Genomic DNA, 13,669 nt, shown 5'->3' with positions numbered 1-13,669 from the left:
AAAGGGTTCGTACGGACGCATCAGCCGGCCGTCCTTCTGCTCGACACTGTTAGCTGAAAGATGATCGGATCATCCTCTGTCCTGTATTTAAGGCTGAGAGTCTTTGTCCAGTCTCTTTTCCACAGCTACTGTCCACAGCACTGATCCACCTGCAGCACAGCCCCAGTCAGTTGTTTTATGATTTACATTGTGCACGTTTCCCTTCCAGTGAGCTTACAAAACCTCTGACAGGAGAAGTCAGGCATGTGTTTCCCCCACCTCCCCTTTTAGGCAGTAATAAAATAGAAAACAAACAATCAAACAGGCTAAAGCTAGAGCACAAGCAAAGACAGCACCGGTGACTAAGTTCTCCCATACTGGACGTACGCTACCACGTGGGCTCAAACAGCAGCACATCAGCTCAGTTTACATACTGTTGACATCTTCATCAGAGGATCAGCAGGGAGCGCTGCTGAGCTGCAGTCGTCTCCACCAGAGTGACGGAGCAGGAATCACAAACAGCACAAACCCACCGTGTTGTTTCTACCCTGTTCAGGAGATCTGAGCCCCCATCCCTTTTTGTCATGTTGCAGCTCTGCACTGCAGGCCCTGAACGCCTCCCGGTTACCCTCAGTGTGCTTAGAGTTTAATTTACAACCGACGAGCTCACAGATCATCTGCAGGCAGGTGAACGAACCCTTAATGTGAGGATAATAGCAGAGCTGACCTGAGGTCAGAAATAGTCAGGAACGGTGTCGACACAGTGAAGTCAGGTGTTTGGGAATTTGTCTGATTATCAGATTGGGGGGGTCGGTGTTAAATAACAAAGGTGGTGTAGGATGGAGAGAGGAGGAGGGAGGGAGCAGTGATGATATGGAGGAAGGTGATTGGTTAAGCAGCAGGAAGGAGCTCATGCTGGAGTCTGAGTTTTTACTGTTGGCCTTTTTCTGCTTTTTGTTTATTGTTGTCTGACGCGGGCCCGCCTACGCTTGAGTGATGCAGATGTGATATCACACTCACACAGCGACTGCCGCTCCTACACACACACACACACACACACACACACACACACACACACACACACACACACACACACACACACACACACACACACACACACGTGCCATACACAAGGGGGTCAGACAGGAGCAGCATCAGTCTCTGCTCTGTTTTGTTAATAACGTAGAAAAATAATTTTGTACAGTCAAGCTACATCGACGGACGCTTTACCTCACGTACCCTAAAATGAAAAAGTAGTGACAGTAAGATGAAGGCTGCACATGACACCATGACTGAGTTCACAGCTGTTGCTTTGATTCTAACGTTTAAGACTTTTGGCATCGACTCCGTTTTAATAAATGAGTGCTGGGAGGCGTCGTTTGACTTCAGGAGCTCCTGCGATGCTCTTACTCTGCGGGAGAAAACCAAAAACCAAAAGTAGCAAACATGGAGCGATATGACTCGTTTAGTCTTGGGAAACGTGCATCGACAGGTACAGTGTCCTTTTCCCCGCGTCTTTAAAAATAATTCATGCATAGATCCCCCACTGAGAAAACCCTTTTATATACTTTCTCCTTTGTACACATTTTATATAGAACTATATATAATATCATTTCTCTATATCTATATTTTCAGAAAAATTCTTTCCACACAATAAAAAACAACAATTAAACAAATGCTTCAAACAAAACAACAAAAGAAGAGAAGATGAAAGAAAGAAAAACACGACTGAGGCCAGTTTGGCACTTTGTCACGAGAACATGACAGAACTCTGTTAGTTGACGGTAAATAGCGATACTTTATTTTTCTTTCGTTTTTCTTCTCGATTTTTTTTTTACTTGTAGTTCTAAATTGGAAGATTATTGTGATTTTGCATTATACAAATAAAATTATATTTTGTTATTTTTTCATCGCTCAAAATAAGCATCACACTCGTGGAAGCCGGTGTACCCGGCGAAACGCCGTGCATTTATCGAGCCTTTCAACCCCAGATAGGCCAATTATGGCTCTTTGGGTCTTAAAGGTTGTTGACCCCTGCTTTAGATGAACAGAGTTTTTTAATTAAATACATACTCTTTAATAAATGTTCTCTTTTATAAAAAGTGGGATAATTAAAAAAACTTTTATTATACCTCTATTAGAAAAAAAACTGTCTTGTTTTCTGTCGTCTGTTATGTAATATTAGGGATGTTTGTGACAATTAATTTCTTCATCGGCTGGACTAACCAATAGTCCACAACTAGGAAACAATGAAATTTTAAGTTAAGTTTGAAAACAGTTTAAAAAAAAACACCCCATTCCAAAACGTCTTGTGACAATCTCATTGGAGTGATGATGTCATAGAACGTCATAAGTCCTTTGATGTTTTTCCTTAAATAGGGGTGAGAAACAGCAAGATTTAGTTCGTTTCAGCAGCATCTGTGTTTGCAGCATACAAAACGTTCACCACAGAAACATTTGGAAAGCTCTTCAAAGTCATCGTATAGAAACTCCAACATGTTTCCAAGAAAAAAACAACCAATTCAAAAAGATTACGCCGCCTCTCCTTCCTGGCGTGGCCAGCCAATTTCCCCAAATGGCATCTCATCCTTCCAAAGGGCATTAGAGGAGAGTAGGAAGGAAAACTACCTTCTCCAGAAAAAAATGCAACAAATTGAAGAAGAAAAACATCAACTGGAGGACAAGTGTAGACGAATGGAAGCCCAAAATAAAGAGCTGGAAGAAAGACAACAGCGCCAGCCGGACATAAACATTATTAATGAGGGCTGGGGAATCAAGTTTGCTCAGGCCCGAGAGCAGATTGTGCACCTCATTAAAGAAAACAGGCAAAAGAGTGCAGAACTAAAAGAAATGACCAACCAGCTCCAAGACAAGAAAACGATGACTGATAAGATACAGCGGGATCTCCAATACATGGACCGAAAAAATCGGCTCCTCCAAAGACAGCTCCATGAAGCTGTGGAAGAAAAGAATAAATTCCTCCAACAGAAGGAAGAGCAGGACAAAAAGCAACAAGACATGCAGCACAAACTGAAGAGCATGCAGGAAAAATACCGCATGCTGAAAGAAAGCCTGGATGAAACACTGCGCCAAAATAAAGACCTTCTTCAACAGAAAGAGCAACAACAAAAAAGACTGAAAGAAGGAAAACGCATCGTCCAGGACTTTGAGTCTAAAAATCTAAAACTGCAAGAGTTTTGTAATCAGCTGGTGGACAAAGCAACTAAAGTGGAAGAAGAAAGGGACAAACTGGAGAAACGGTGCTCACAGATGCAGAAAAGGATCGATCAGATAGCGAGAAACAACTCCGAGCTCGTTAAGGGGCGTTTGGTGGAATTCAATAACTTGAAGAGTGAACACACTCAAATGCAGTCACAAAAACAACAAAAAGACAAAATACATGAAGACAAAAATCAAGAAATCAAGAAAAGAAAGAAGCAGTTAAAAGACAAGCACAAAGAGGTCCAACAGAGAAATGCAGACATGCACAAGGACAAGCTGATACAGGAGGAAACATCCAAACAACTCAAAGACAAGCTTGAAGAACTAGAAGCAACATTGGAAGAGGTGGAACAAAGATGTGAGAAACTTGAAGAAAAAAAACGCAGAAACCATCGATGAGCTGAGAAATCTCATCCTGCAGAAAAAAGCGCTCGTGGAAAAGTGCATGAAAAAAAAGAAAAAATGGTTCCACTTGTTCCAGAGGAGAGACGCTACTGCTTCCTCACCTGATGTAGCCTCGTCTTGCTCCACCTCTGTTAACCCCCCCCCCCCCCCCAGCCAGTCCCGGCAGTTGACTGTCCCCTCCTGAGCCTGGTTCTGCCGGAGGTTTCTGCCCGTTTAAAGGCAGTTTTTCCTCCCCACTGTCGCCAAGTGCTTGCTCAGAGGGGATTGTTGGGGTTTTCTCTGCTCTGCCTTTTTTCTTCATTTACTTGTTTAACTTCTTTCATTGTTACTTCATTTTGCCTTGTTTCTTCATTTACTTGTTTAACTCCTTTCATTATTACTTCATTTTACCTTGTTTCTTCTTTTACTTGTTTAACTTCTTTCATTATTACTTCATTTTACCTTGTTTCTTCTTTTACTTGTTTAACTTCTTTCATTATTACTTCATTTTACCTTGTTTCTTCATTTACTTGTTCAACTTCTTTCATTATTACTTCATTTTACCTTGTTTCTTCATTTACTTGTTTAACTTCTTTCATTATTACTTCATTTTACCTTGTTTCTTCATTTACTTGTTTAACTTCTTTCATTATTACTTCATTTTACCTTGTTTCTTCATTTACTTGTTTAACTTTTTCATTATTACTTCATTTTACCTTGTTTCTTCATTTACTTGTTAAACTTTTTCATTATTACTTCATTTTACCTTGTTTCTTCATTTACTTGTTAAACTTTTTCATTATTACTTCATTTTACCTTGTTTCTTCCTTTACTTGCTTGTTATTCTTATCTAAATAATAAACCAATTAAATTTATCCTTTGAGTATTTTTCATCTCATCTTTACAGAATCTTTCCAAAACATTTTCAAACATTCAGATCTGTCTTTTATTTTCTTCTTGAAACCTCATAAATGGTGAACTAAAAACCCGGAATATGGTTTGAAACATAGTTTCAGCTGAAACTGGCATAACATGCTGTGTGTGTGTGTGTGTGTGTGTGTGTGTGTGTGTGTGTGTGTGTGTGTGTTTGTGTGTGTGTGTGTGTGTGTGTGTGTGTGTGTGTGTGTGTGTGTGTGTGTGTGTGTGTGTGGAGAGAGAGAGCTCACAAAATTAGGTGGTGTTCTTCATTGTAATAGGAAAGGTAACATGGGTCCCCACCGTTTCTCAAAGACTTGTTTCTGTAGTCTGAGTATGTAATTTGTTCCATCAGACAGACACTCACTGGATCCATAGATTATATCTGGTTTTAACCATCTGATAGTTATGCATTTTAGGGCTGCAGTGAGTCATATATTTAGCAGGTAACTTTTGGCTTTGCAGTCAATATGTTCTGCAATCCTTCCCAACACTGCTACTGTAGGACTTAGTGGAATATTTACCTTGGAAAATGTCTTTGAGAGCATCAAATATCTGCCTCCAGAATACACAGAGTTTAGGGCAGAGCCAGAATATATGAGTGTGGTTGGCAGAGTGTGTCCCACAGTTCCTCCAGCATGAACTCAGATGTGTTGGACCCATCTTAGCAGTTATTTCTGGTGTTCTGTAGAATCTGGCACATTAATGCCCCCTTTATTTTGGGCACTGCAGGGTTTTGAGTCTAATTCTAGGCCGCTGTTTAGCCTACATGAAGTTAGAAATTCTTCAATACAGCTTGGACTCTCCACCATTTGACCCTTAGAACTGAAGAAGCTTCTCGGATGAGAGGTGAAACGTCTTCAAGTAACTCAAAGAAGTCCAGACGCTTTTCTTTCCAAGCTCCTTAGACTACGATGACCTGGATGACTGAGAACCTTCACAGACTTCTCCACACTTTAAATGCGCTCTAATGATGGGAACGTGTGGTAACATTCAGTCTTAACTGAAATAACATATTGCATCTATAAATGGGATTAAAATGTTTACCAAAGACTAACGTTTTTCATTCAGAACAAACAGCAGATTTCAGGTTAGGGCTGCACAACTAGTTTGTCCAATATTAAAATGACAGTTGTTTGTTACAATTATTCACAGATTGTTGTGGCAAAATGTGTTTTGATTGCACTGTCATGTCAGAATACTGCTTTCACCTTTACTTTGTGCTACACTCATGTTAATTAATCTTCATAAATTAATGTTTGCAAACACAAAGTATAAAGTTTTCCACTCTGCTATTTGTACCTGCACAACAGATGTGAATAAAACTCAAACCTATACGAGCTCCTTCTCCGTTTCCCTGCAACATTTTGTATAGATCTAACTTTTTGCCACATAAAGAACCTTCTGATGTGTTTACAGTAAATGTATTTGATAGTAGCTTATTTTGTAACTTTTAGTGGGCCTATGCAATGTTCCCTCTAAGCTGCGCACGTGCGCAATTGCGCACTGCTGGCACAGTCTCTGCGCACAGAAATTCTGCTTTGTGCACAAAAAAAGATCTAACCTGAATTGAAATTAAAATTAATACTTTAACAATTCTGTTTTGCAGTGTTGGTCAGTAAGTGACTGGTTGCTCCCATATGGGAACGATGCCACCTTATCCCATAGTCCAGCCAATAATGCGTATATGCACAGCTAATCAACGTGGTTGACAGGCTATGACAGCGTCCTTATGTGACGCTTTTTTGTTTTTACATTTTCATGGTAAATGGGCTAAAGCAGTTAATTAAAAGTAGTCTAACATAAATGCTGTAATTTGATTCTTTTAATAAACCATGAAACTTGGATGGATTCGATGCCGGCGTGACCACAGTGCACACGTCTGATGTCGCTCAGTGGTCCAAGGGATCGCTCAGGGAGTTTGTGTGTTCGCTCAGACACGTGAAAAATTAGAGGGAACATTGGGCCTATGACATTCAGTACCCAGTTATTAAAATGTTAAGTGTAAATCATCCCCAGCCCACAATAGCAGCTGAATTTACTACGATTTCAGATCTTTTTACACGTCAATAAGAAACCACCGATGTGTAAAACAGGCTGACAACACAATGACGTAAACCACACTGCTGCAACTGTGCAGCTCTCAGGTTTTATCTATTGTTTCTCTGTGTGGCCAGCAGGGGGAGGTGTTTTGCTGGTTTTTTAAAATATTAATGAAAACATTTTTCATGAAAGTTGCAAATTTGTTATCTGTTTTTATGACATTTTTCACAACAACATCAACATTAGAAAATGAAATACATTTATAGTAGGTGATCATTAATCAGTATTATTGGCACTATTAAAGGGCCCCAAAAATCAAACTTTGCTTAGGGCACCACGGAGGGCCAACCCTTTTTACACTTCAACGATTGTACACAAAATACAATCATCCATCCTTCTATCTATTTATTTTCTTCCGCTTATATAATTCAGCATCACAGGGAAGCTGGATCCCAGTTGTTTTTCACAGAGGGCCAAGCAGTGGAGGGAGCTGCCGACCTCCCAGCAATACATGTAAAAGCTTTATTTTACACTGACTCTGGTCATCTTTATCTATCATAAAAATTTGCTTCACGATCTGAAACACGTAAGTGTGTCAAATATGCAAATAGCTAAGAAATCAGGATGGGCTAAATCGTTTCTTACTGCACTTCTGTTAGGCGACTGAATAAAAACACAAAGTCAGCAGTCTGGCTATGAATGTCTTTAATGTTTCCCAGATCAGAATCACAGCATACAGTGTATAATAACTTCTAAAGTAAACAGAAATATCATCACCTCATTTATTTATATAATTTTACTTTACTTTTTTTAATAATCATCTTTTTTTTATTCCATTATTTAACATTTTTCTTCATCTCAAGTCTCGAGTTTCTGAGTTCAACAAAGAAAGTAGAAACAAGACAACAGGTGCAGATTTGCAATGGACACCAAGCTGAGGGTTTCTCTGTGGGTGTCACTGTCTCTGTGCACGTTTGACACTGTGGACGTGACACAGGATCATCCAATCATGAAGTTTTGCTTTGCTGACAGTTTCTAAGTGTTGGAATAAAATAAATCCAGCAGTTATACCACAGAAAGGACAAAGTGTGGCTCTAACAGCTGTTGAACACACACAGACTGTGATGTTCTCCACACGTCACCCATCGCTCTGCACTTTTCCAGCATCCAACTGTTTTTCTGCTACATAACATCACTGCAGGAGAAAAACAACGGACAGACAGACAGCACAGTGTGACACGAGCAGGTCAGACCACCTGTGTGATCTCATGAGTCTGTGAGGATATGAGGCATCTTATGGTATCAAAGCCCTGGAGTCTGTCAAACATGGCTACATGTAAACACTGCTACATGTTAGGTGAGCTAACATTTAACTGACTGCACTTTTTTCAGTCTCAGTTTAGGTCATTTATGTCCTTACTGCGAATCACTGAAAGGCAAAGCTGGCTTTTATCGCTCTGATGTTACGCACATCATGCAGCACAGATTCATCTCTGATCACAAGACTCATATTTCAAAATAAAAGCGAGCTAAGGCTTGAAAAGAGGATGACGATTTTATGACAATCGCAGAGAAAAGAGCAACGAAAGGATTTAAAACTTGATGAAAATGTTTTTTCTCACTGAAAACTAGCAAATTCTAATAAACAGCATGACTGGCCCTCTGCTGTGAGGGGGCTTCAGTGGAGATGACTTCTGCTACAGCGACCTTACAGCACATGTTCTTTCTGTTTAATTTACTGTCATATTTGTTTCCGGTCCAACGTAGTTATAGTAAATAAAGTTATTTTTCTGAAAAACAACACAGAAGAATAAAAAGAAATAGGTCACTTTTGATTGCATCAACTCTAATATCGGTTTTGTTTTAATAGGTATTTGCAATAAAATGGCATTACTACAGATAAAAATAATAGATGTATTTTTTTAGAAAGTGTTCTGGAAATTGTTACTGTTTATGGATACTCTTAATTACAGATGACATTTCAATGGATATAAACCTTTAGAAAGTTACACTCTGTATATTTACTATTTTAAAACGTAATGCTGTTGCTGGAAATGTGCCTCATTATTGTGTAGCCCCTGAGGTATGTGTGTGAGTGTATATACGTATCCTTTAATCCATATCCACTAATCCTTTCTGTTTTCACAGAAGTGTCATTTTTGAAGATTTGTGCTTCACTAAGTGGCAAAAGTCAGCAGGGATTTTGAAAGTGATGTGCGAGTCAGGTGTTCTCTCCGGTGAGCCTCAGCCTCTTGGTCAGCTGACAACTGATAGGGAGAGCTCTCTGTTAAACCAGCGGGAATGGAGACGTCCAAAAACATTGGAGGGCTTTTGCAAATAAGTAATGTCCTATTTCGTTTCAGACAAAATGCATTTTAGAATACTTGGCTAAACCAAGTACACAGAACTGACTACTGATGCACTCTTGACAGAAGCGGAGCAAGAGCATTTTGAGCCAACTTGACTTGATGTGTACTTTGAATTTGAACCAGGTAAAAAGTGAGCAACTTTCATGACACAGGAAACTCTGTATTTAAGCTCAACAGAATATTTGCCATAATTTGGCATAATTTTTACAACAATGCCCCAATTTGCTGGGTTTTTGGGACATTCATTTATATACACTTTTCTTGAAGTCCCACCACAGCATCTAAATCAGGTCAAAATCTGGACTTTCCCTGGGCAATGGAAAAACCTTGATTGATTTTCTTTTTCCATACTTTTGTAGACTTGCTGGTGTGCTTAGGATAAGTGCCCTGTTGCATGACCCAATTTGAGCCAAGCTTCAGCTATCAGATAGATGGCTTCACATAGAGGAATTCATGGTCAACTCCAGTGTTCCCTCTAATTTTTCATGTGTCTGAGCGAACACACAAACTCCCTGAGCGATCCCTTGGACCACTGAGCGACATCAGACGTGTGCACTGTGGTCACGCCGGCATCGAATCCATCCAAGTTTCATGGTTTATTAAAAGAATCAAATTACAGCATTTACATTTATGTTAGACTACTTTTAATTAACTGCTTTAGCCCATTTACCATGAAAATGTAAAAACAAAAAAGCGTCACATAAGGACGCTGTCATAGCCTGTCAACCACGTTGATTAGCTGCGCATATACGCATTATTGGCTGGACTATGGGATAAGGTGGCATCGTTCCCATATGGGAGCAACCAGTCACTTACTGACCAACACTGCAAAACAGAATTGTTAAAGTATTAATTTTAATTTCAATTCAGGTTAGATCTTTTTTTGTGCACAAAGCAGAATTTCTGTGCGCAGAGACTGTGCCAGCAGTGCGCAATTGCGCACGTGCGCAGCTTAGAGGGAACATTGCATAGGCCCACTAAAAGTTACAAAATAAGCTACTATCAAATACATTTACTGTAAACACATCAGAAGGTTCTTTATGTGGCAAAAAGTTAGATCTATACAAAATGTTGCAGGGAAACGGAGAAGGAGCTCGTATAGGTTTGAGTTTTATTCACATCTATTGTGCAGGTACAAATAGCAGAGTGGAAAACTTTATACTTTGTGTTTGCAAACATTAATTTATGAAGATTAATTAACATGAGTGTAGCACAAAGTAAAGGTGAAAGCAGTATTCTGACATGACAGTGCAATCAAAACACATTTTGCCACAACAATCTGTGAATAATTGTAACAAACAACTGTCATTTTAATATTGGACAAACTAGTTGTGCAGCCCTAACCTGAAATATGCTGTTTGTTCTGAATGAAAAACGTTAGTCTTTGGTAAACATTTTAATCGCATTTATAGATGCAATATGTTATTTCAGTTAAGACTAAATGTTACCACACGTTCCCATCATTAGAGCGCATTTAAAGTGTGGAGAAGTCTGTGAAGGTTCTCAGTCATCCAGGTCATCGTAGTCTAAGGAGCTTGGAAAGAAAAGCGTCTGGACTTCTTTGAGTTACTTGAAGACGTTTCACCTCTCATCCGAGAAGCTTCTTCAGTTCTAAGGGTCAAATGGTGGAGAGTCCAAGCTGTATTGAAGAATTTCTAACTTCATGTAGGCTAAACAGCGGCCTAGAATTAGACTCAAAACCCTGCAGTGCCCAAAATAAAGGGGGCATTAATGTGCCAGATTCTACAGAACACCAGAAATAACTGCTAAGATGGGTCCAACACATCTGAGTTCATGCTGGAGGAACTGTGGGACACACTCTGCCAACCACACTCATATATTCTGGCTCTGCCCTAAACTCTGTGTATTCTGGAGGCAGATATTTGATGCTCTCAAAGACATTTTCCAAGGTAAATATTCCACTAAGTCCTACAGTAGCAGTGTTGGGAAGGATTGCAGAACATATTGACTGCAAAGCCAAAAGTTACCTGCTAAATATATGACTCACTGCAGCCCTAAAATGCATAACTATCAGATGGTTAAAACCAGATATAATCTATGGATCCAGTGAGTGTCTGTCTGATGGAACAAATTACATACTCAGACTACAGAAACAAGTCTTTGAGAAACGGTGGGGACCCATGTTACCTTTCCTATTACAATGAAGAACACCACCTAATTTTGTGAGCTCTCTCTCTCCACACACACACACACACACACACACACACACACACACACACACACACACACACACACACAAACACACACACACACACACACACACACACACAGCATGTTATGCCAGTTTCAGCTGAAACTATGTTTCAAACCGTAATCCGGGTTTTTAGTTCACCATTTATGAGGTTTCAAGAAGAAAATAAAAGACAGATCTGAATGTTTGAAAATGTTTTGGAAAGATTCTGTAAAGATGAGATGAAAAATACTCAAAGGATAAATTTAATTGGTTTATTATTTAGATAAGAATAACAAGCAAGTAAAGGAAGAAACAAGGTAAAATGAAGTAATAATGAAAAAGTTAAACAAGTAAAAGAAGAAACAAGGTAAAATGAAGTAATAATGAAAGAAGTTAAACAAGTAAATGAAGAAACAAGGTAAAATGAAGTAATAATGAAAGAAGTTAAACAAGTAAATGAAGAAACAAGGTAAAATGAAGTAATAATGAAAGAAGTTAAACAAGTAAATGAAGAAACAAGGTAAAATGAAGTAATAATGAAAGAAGTTGAACAAGTAAATGAAGAAACAAGGTAAAATGAAGTAATAATGAAAGAAGTTGAACAAGTAAATGAAGAAACAAGGTAAAATGAAGTAATAATGAAAGAAGTTAAACAAGTAAATGAAGAAACAAGGTAAAATGAAGTAATAATGAAAGAAGTTAAACAAGTAAATGAAGAAACAAGGTAAAATGAAGTAATAATGAAAGAAGTTAAACAAGTAAATGAAGAAACAAGGTAAAATGAAGTAATAATGAAAGAAGTTAAACAAGTAAATGAAGAAACAAGGTAAAATGAAGTAATAATGAAAGAAGTTAAACAAGTAAATGAAGAAACAAGGTAAAATGAAGTAATAATGAAAGAAGTTAAACAAGTAAATGAAGAAACAAGGTAAAATGAAGTAATAATGAAAGAAGTTGAACAAGTAAATGAAGAAACAAGGTAAAATGAAGTAATAATGAAAGAAGTTAAACAAGTAAATGAAGAAACAAGGTAAAATGAAGTAATAATGAAAGAAGTTAAACAAGTAAATGAAGAAACAAGGTAAAATGAAGTAATAATGAAAGAAGTTAAACAAGTAAAAGAAGAAAAAAGGCAGAGGAGAGAAAACCCCAACAATCCCCTCTGAGCAAGCACTTGGCGACAGTGGGGAGGAAAAACTGCCTTTAAACGGGCAGAAACCTCCGGCAGAACCAGGCTCAGGAGGGGACAGTCAACTGCCGGGACTGGCTGGGGGGGGGGGGGGGGGGGGGGGGGTTAACAGAGGTGGAGCAAGACGAGGCTACATCAGGTGAGGAAGCAGTAGCGTCTCTCCTCTGGAACAAGTGGAACCATTTTTTTCTTTTTTTTCATGCACTTTTCCACGAGCGCTTTTTTCTCCACGATGAGATTTCTCAGCTCGTCGATGGTTTCTGCAAGTGGTTTTTCTTCAAGTTTCTCACATCTTTGTTCCACCTCTTCCAATGCTGCTTGTTGTTCTTCAAGCTTGTCTTTGAGTTGTTTGGATGTTTCCTCCTGTATCAGCTTGTCCTTGTGCATGTCTGCATTTCTCTGTTGGACCTCTTTGTGCTTGTCTTTTAACTGCTTCTTTCTTTTCTTGATTTCTTGATTTTTGTCTTCATGTATTTTGTCTTTTTGTTGTTTTTGTGACTGCATTTGAGTGTGTTCACTCTTCAAGTTATTGAATTCCACCAAACGCCCCTTAACGAGCTCGGAGTTGTTTCTCGCTATCTGATCGATCCTTTTCTGCATCTGTGAGCACCGTTTCTCCAGTTTGTCCCTTTCTTCTTCCACTTTAGTTGCTTTGTCCTTCAGCTGATTACAAAACTCTTGCAGTTTTAGATTTTTAGACTCAAAGTCCTGGACGATGCGTTTTCCTTCTTTCAGTCTTTTTTGCTGTTGCTCTTTCTGTTGAAGAAGGTCTTTATTTTGGCGCAGTGTTTCATCCAGGCTTTCTTTCAGCATGCGGTATTTTTCCTGCATGCTCTTCAGTTTGTGCTGCATGTCTTGTTGCTTTTTGTCCTGCTCTTCCTTCTGTTGGAGGAATTTATTCTTTTCTTCCACAGCTTCATGGAGCTGTCTTTGGAGGAGCCGATTTTTTCGGTCCATGTGTTGGAGATCCCGTTGTATCTTATCAGTCATCGTTTTCTTGTCTTGGAGCTGGTTGGTCATTTCTTTTAGTTCTGCGCGCTTTTGCCTGTTTTCTTTATTGAGGTGCACAATCTGCTCTCGGGCCTGAGCAAACTTGATTCCCCAGCCCTCATTAATAATGTTTATGTCTGGCTGGCGCTGTTGTCTTTCTTCCAGCTCTTTATTTTGGGCTTCCATTCGTCTACACTTGTCCTCCAGTTGATGTTTTTCTTCTTCAATTTGTTGCATTTTTTTCTGGAGAAGGTAGTTTTCCTTCCTACTCTCCTCTAATGCCCTTTGGAAGGATGAGACGCCATTTGGGGAAATTGGCTGGCCACTCCAGGAAGGAGAGGCGGCGTAATCTTTTTGAATTGGTTGTTTTTTTCTTGGAAACAT

General features: G+C 39.1%; 2 pseudogenes; one reads left to right on the top strand and one right to left on the bottom strand.

Annotated features, from left to right (window-relative positions):
• Nucleotides 1–2,475: 2,475 nt before the first annotated feature.
• On the top strand, nucleotides 2,476–3,711 carry LOC146636764 (uncharacterized; annotated as a pseudogene).
• An 8,719-nt stretch (nucleotides 3,712–12,430) lies between these two features.
• On the bottom strand, nucleotides 12,431–13,669 carry LOC146636763 (uncharacterized; annotated as a pseudogene).

Source organism: Diplotaxodon limnothrissa, linkage group LG3 (genome assembly GCF_057381915.1).
Source record: "Diplotaxodon limnothrissa isolate DT_005_m linkage group LG3, D_limnothrissa_male_GT1.1, whole genome shotgun sequence".
Taxonomy (NCBI): domain Eukaryota; kingdom Metazoa; phylum Chordata; class Actinopteri; order Cichliformes; family Cichlidae; genus Diplotaxodon; species Diplotaxodon limnothrissa.
The sequence above is the reverse complement of the archived record's forward strand: the minus strand, read 5'-3'. Positions and strand labels throughout refer to the sequence as shown.